This window comes from Mesocricetus auratus, unplaced genomic scaffold, assembly GCF_017639785.1.
Source record: "Mesocricetus auratus isolate SY011 unplaced genomic scaffold, BCM_Maur_2.0 Super-Scaffold_100003, whole genome shotgun sequence".
Taxonomy (NCBI): Eukaryota; Metazoa; Chordata; class Mammalia; order Rodentia; family Cricetidae; genus Mesocricetus; species Mesocricetus auratus.
The window spans coordinates 72,744,898-72,751,721 of NW_024429188.1; the positions used below are offsets into that span (position 1 = coordinate 72,744,898).

Sequence of the window (6,824 nt, forward strand, 5' to 3'; positions counted from 1 at the left end):
AGAGAAACACTCCAGGATGGTAACATTGAATCCATGAATTCTGTTGAGAAGAAACTCAATATCATAGAGTCCACTTTGCATTTAACAGAACATGGAATAATAACAAGAAAGATAAAACAGGGTCCAAGAGGGTAGAACAACTTTCTTCTATGCACTAACAAAGTGTGGAGGAATAGATGAGCCTCAGAAGCATTCAGCCTCTGAGTGGCCTGAGGCAGAACCTTGTCTTGTCTGTCTGTTCATTCTTTCTGCCTACAATAATAACCCAAACTGATCCATGGAAAATGAGCCACTCAGTGGGCAGCGGTCAATGGGCATAGTTTTTTTCCTCACTGTTAAATCCCTGATGGTTTCCCATAAGCGAATGAAGATGGCCATAAATAGAGAAACTCAATATAACTTAGGGGATAAAAGTGTTAGTTTCAATAACTGCCTAACCTCCAAATACATATACAGGAAGGTCAGACTGTCATGTCTGGTGTCAAGTACCCACAAGTACATCTCAGTGAGGACAGGGGTGTGGTATTCTACAATGTAGCATTTGCATATCTTCTATCTAAAACTTGAGTAGGTAAGATGAAGTGCTATAAAGAACAACAGTTAAACACACAGACACTCTCAAAGTCCTCTATCTTCTTGTAAGTCATTCTCTATATAAATCAGTTACACACCTATATTTCTTAACTGTATTTTGCCACAATATAAGAACTTTAAATACTCAGTCTATGGGCTCAAGAAAAAACATTTAATACTGAAAGGGAACAAACATATCAAGGTGAAACGGTGTTGGAATGTAAATTTAATCGAGTAAGTAATCCAATTCATGTCTTTCCTGTCTGCCTCTTGTAGCATTATTTTCAAGTGTTCCTGCACATCAGCAAGCTTCTGTCGATCTAAACTGCTCTGGAAATGCCATCTCCCATAGCAATGCATGGGAATAGGATAAATCACGTATTTAAGCTACATCAACGGTGTTCAGTGCTCAAGAATTCTCATGAGCATAGGCATGGTGATTGGGTTGGAGGAAAAACTGAGCACTCAGAGTTGGGAACAGCAACTTAGTGCTGGAATGAGAACTGAGATTGTAGAATCTGTTAAAAGTCAATGATTAATTGCCAGGTGCTTCAAGGTGTCAGAGATATTCTGCAAGAGGTTATAAAAGGGCTGACAATCTTCCCAGTACATTGGATTGCTGCTGATATTCAGCAGCTTTAAATGATTGGTTTGAAGGCACTCAGATAGAAACTTGAAGTCGCTGTAAGAAAGTCCACAGAATGTTTCTCAGCTTGTTTATACAGTGGATTACATTAATGAATTTTTGTATGTTGAACCGTCCCTGCATCCCTGGGATGAAACCTACTTGATCGTGGTGAGTGACTGTTTTGATGTGTTCTTGGATCCGATTTGCCAGTATTTTATTGAGTATTTTTGCATCAATGTTCATGAGGTATTTGGTCTGAAGTTCTCTTTCTTAGTTGTGTCTTTGTGTGGCTTGTGTATCAAGGTTATTGAAGCCTCGTAGAAAGAGTATGGAACAGACCCTTCTGATCCTATTGTGTGGAATACTTTGAGAAGAATTGTTATAAGCTGTCCTTTGAATTTCTAGTAGAATTCTGCACTGAGGCCATCTGAACCTGAACTTTTTTTTTGGTTGGGAGACTTTTGATGACTGCTTCTATTTCTGTAGGGGTTATAGGTCTATTTAAATTGCTTGTCAGTTCTTGATTTAATTTTGGCAAGGGATCACATGATCATATCACTAGATGCAGAAAAAGCCTTTGAAAAAATCCAACCCCTTCATGATAAAGGTCTTGGAGAGATCTGGGATAACAGGAACATACCTAAACATAATAAAAGCTATATACAGCAAAACAACAGCCAACATCAAACTAAATGGACAGAAACTCAATGCGATTCTGCTAAAATCCGGAACAAGAAAAGGCTGTCTACTCTCTCCATACTTTTTCAATGTTGTATAATCATTTTTTATGGAAAAACAAAAGACCTAGGATAGCCAAAACAACCTTACCCAAAAAAGCAACAACTGGAGAAATCACCATCCCTGACTTCAAGCTCTATTATAGAGCTGTAGTCCTGAAAATAGCTTGCTATTGGCACAAAAATAGACAGGTAGACCAATGGAATAGAATTGAACACCCTGATATTAATCCATACATGTATGAACATCTGATCTTCAACAAAGAAGCTAAAAATATACAAAGGAAAAAAGATAGCATCTTCAACAAATGGTGTTGGCATAACTGGATGCTGGCATATAGAAAAATGCGGATCGATCCATGTCTATCGCCATGCACAAAACTTAAGTCCAAATGGATCAAAGTCCTCGATATAAATCCAGCCACACTGAAACACTTAGAAGAGAAAGTGGGTAGTATCCTTGAACGAAATGATACAGGAGACCTTCCTAAACATAACACCAGTAGTACAGATAGTGAGGACAACAATACATGGAACCTCCTGAAACTGAGTATCTTCTGTAAGGCAAAGGACACGGTCAACAAGACAAAAAGGCAGCCCATAGAATGGGAAAAGAGATTCACTAACCCCACATCTGACAGAGGGCTGATCTCCAAAATTTACAAAGAACTCAAGAAGCAAGTCTCCAAAACACCAAAGGATCCAATTAAGAAGCGGGCTGCAGAACTAAATAGAGAGTTTTCAATAGAGGAGTCTAAAATGGTTGAAAGGTACTTGAAAAACTGCTCAACATCCCAAGCCATCCGGGAAATGCAAATCAAATCAAATCAACTCTCAGATACCATCTGACTCCTGTCAAAATGGCTAAAATCAAAAACACCGAAGACAATTTATGCTGGCAAGAATGTGGGGAGGGAGGAACACTCCTCCACTGCTGGTGGGAGTGCCAACTTGTACAGCCATTTTTGAAATCAGTATGGAGATTCCTCAGAAAAATGGGAATAAGCCTAAAGATCCAGTAATTCCACTCTTAGGCATTTATCTAAAAGATGCCCATTCATACAACAAGGACATCTGTTCCACTATGTTCATAGCAGCATCATTTGTAATAGCCAGAACTTGGAAGTAACCTAAAAACCCCTCAGCTGAAGAATGGATAGAGAAAATGTGGTACATTTACACAATGGAGTACTATTCAGCAGAAAAAAAACCAATGGCATCCTGAAATTTGCAGGCAAATGGATGGCACTAGAAGAAACCTTCCTGAGTGAGGTAACCCAGTCACAAAAAGACAAACATGGTACGTACTCACTCATATATGGATTTTAGACATAGATCTGGGGAGTGCCAGTCTACAATTCCACTGCCAGAGAAGAGAGTCTGGGAAATAGAACCTTCATCCAATGGCTGATGGAAGTGGAGGCAGAGTTCCACAGCTAAATACTGAGCTGAACTCAAGGAATCCAGTGACAGAATGGGAGGACTGATGAGCAAAGGGTTTAAGACTGGGCTGGTTTAACTTCCAGAAACAGCTGACCTAAAAGGGTTACCTCTCAAATCCCAGACTGATGGCTGGGTATCCAGCATGGGACTGATCAAGACACCTTGAATGTGGGTGTCAGTGAGGAGGCCTAGGTAATCTATTGAGCCTTGGGCATTAGATCATCATTAATCCTGAGTATACACATAGACTTTGGACTCCCGTCCAACAATGTGAGATGCACTCTCACCCTGAACTCTTGTGGGGAGGGTCTAGGCCCTGCCCTGGATGAAATGACAGACTATGGACACCCCCATGGAGGGCCTCACCCTCCCTGGGGAAATGAGTGGGTATTGGGGAGGTGGGAGGAGAGGAGGGAATGGGAGACGGCCCTGGCATTGACATGTGAACCAACCTTGTTTCTAATTTAAATTTAAATTTGAAAATAAAAATAAAAAAAACAAAGTCCACAGAATGGCAGATGTAAGAAATCCATACCAGCTGATAGGACTCTGCAGGGAGGAAACAGAAAAGTATTTCTGAAAAATGAGGACTAGAAAAGGAGAACTATTTTTCATGAATGTAGAACAAACTATTTTGCACATATATTGCATCAGCAGCAATTGATGTGAGCTTCACACACTTAATAGACGTGTGGGTCTGTGAAAGATACTTTACCACCCTGACAAATAATATTTTATACTTGACAATGTGTACAATATATTGTTATAGAGTTGTGTGAAAATATAATCTCCTTAGTAACTACAATATAATCAAAGGTGGAGCTAGTTCACCTGCTCAGAAGAGAGGACAGAAGGAGCAACCAACTGGAAAGGTCCCTTTGGCCAGTCCATAAATGGCAGCATCTACAGTTATGGCCTGAACCTTGGAGATTTTCCTAATGATCTGACATTACCGTCTGTGTGTATATGTCTATGTGCACCTGTGACACAACATACAGTCTTTCTCTCAACATCTCCTCTTCATCTCTCGATGGCCAGAGGAGGACTGCATGGTTCTTTTCACCTTTATATTTCTGGAACAAGCACTGTGCCTACACTACACATGCTCATCTGACTACGTTTTTTGTAACTCTATTTTTCTTGTCAGTTACACAGATACCCTCCCCTGGTTGTTTTAAACTCCCAGCATTTCCCATGCTGAGGGAGAAGGAGAAAGGGTTATGGGAAGCTTAAGAATAGCTAAGAATTATTTCTCTCATCTTAAAAACACGCTATTAATGGAAACCCACTATGTATGCCATTCCCTTACCTCAGGACAATTTCAAGATGATCCGTGAGGCAAAAAGAAGACAAATTGAGCTCATTGATATGGTCCATTTGCCTAAGCTGAGATATAAAATTTCGGAAGACTTTCCCATTCAAAGATCTCCAAGTGATTTTCGATAGACAAAATCTGTCCAGGTGTGCCACCTGAGCCAGAAAGGTGATGAGCTCACCCAGAGAAGTCTGATCAATTGCCAGGTGATCAATACATTTCAGATCAAGATGATTTAGGGTGTCTCTGCAATCACACAATTTATCTATTTGCAAATCTCGGCAGCACAGGTGCAAAGAGCCTGAGCTCTGTTACACTTTATTCAGAAGCAGACACAAAAATTCCCTCTCCCTTAAGGTGCCATCCAGGGAAAGGTTCACTACTAATTCCATAGCCTTCTCGGAGGAATGAACCTCAGGTTCTGAACTTGCAACACTAGGCTGGGCTTCGATTTTTATGATAGACTGCTCAGAGTAAGTACAAGAGTAAAAACAAGTAGGTGACTTAATAATGATATCTGGGCAGATGGTCTTGCAGCCAGCATCCTGCCTTAAATCTAGGATCCTGAGTTTTGGGTTCCTGTAGGAAAAAGAGTACACAGAACACTGAGACATATTAAACATTAATACAACCAAACAGGATCAAAATAACATTTAGGGACAAAATTATCCTTTTTGTCTTTTTGTCATTCCTTATACCAGCTACCAGAAAGCCTTTCCTATGCAAATACTATATCCTTTACTATTTTCTATAATCAACTAATGCCCACAAGTCTCACTATGTTATCTTCTACTGTGTATATCTGTCAACAGTAGCCTACTAACCTCTATTACAAAATTAAAACCCTCTGTAAGACATTAGACTTTTTCATATAACCTCAACTGATGTACCAACCACCTCACATTGATTTTCATAATTCACCATTAACTAACTGTGGAAGATTATCTGGTTGTCTTTGTCAACAGGCTCCAGGATAATGTGTTGCTATCTTACCATGTATATATTATACACATTCTTACTGAAAAGCTGAGCTCTTGGCAGTAATACCCAAAGACCATCATCGATCATGTTTCAGTTCACTGTATTTCTTGTATTCTTAACTTTCTAATATGGAGACGTAAAAAGGGCCAAGCCTTTACCATTTCTGTTGGTGTCTTGTTATGCCCACCCATTGAGGATGCAGCAGTGGACAGAACAAAGATTATCAGCAAACAACGCTCGTTATTTTTCTTTTATTCTCCACTAATCCTCAGCTGTCTTAACATTCATGTCTTTCTTCTGTGTAATACCATCATAATGCAAATTCATCAACAGTGTCCTCAATCACATTCCGTATCCAACATTGTAAGACACTTACTTTCAAGGTGACCTCAAGGGTTGGACCAATACACTCACAAATAAATCTTCCACATTCACTATTTAACTACCTTTGGAAGTATAGCCAGCTGTGGCATAACAGGCATCTTATCATGGCTCTATTATACAGGGGCTTACCTAGATGCTGAGTTATGGACAGGCAGAAATTGAAGACTCTCAACCATGGCTTTCAGAAGATTACGCTGGGCTTCCCACACACTCAATGTTCTGATGTGGAGACAGATAAAGGGCAAACCTTCACCATTGCTGTCAGTATATTCTTATGCCCTCCAATGAAGGCAGCAGAGAATAATGGAACAAAAATCTCCTCAAGAGCTTGCATTGCTACAGGCTCATTATTCAGAAGATGATGTATAGCAAGATCTAAAAGTGTGGGTGGCTCCTTATTGTCCATCTTAATAAACCTGAATAAGGGTGAGAAATGTTAAGAAAACATGATATATCCACAGAATCTTCTTTGAAACCATTGTTAGCTATATAGATAACTATTTGCAAAATAAACAAATGGTAAAACAGTCACTTCTAGATACCGCTATTTGTAGGCAAAAGAAATTGGATTGTGAGAGTATTACGATCTATTTCTGTATGAATACACACATAATAAGCACCTTTGCCTATATACGAAAACCTACATAGGAATATGTGATAAAATGCCAATAGAAATGAGCATTAAGTTAGCAGGAGACAATGACTTCTAATATTTCATCTCAATAGTATATATGCCATCACAAAAGAAAGGGTAAATCTATAC

The 6,824-nt window shown here is 39.4% G+C and overlaps 1 pseudogene; it reads right to left on the reverse strand.

Annotated features, from left to right (window-relative positions):
* Positions 1-723: 723 nt before the first annotated feature.
* On the reverse strand, positions 724-6,470 carry LOC101841184 (annotated as a pseudogene).
* Between the last annotated feature and the right edge of the window lie 354 nt (positions 6,471-6,824).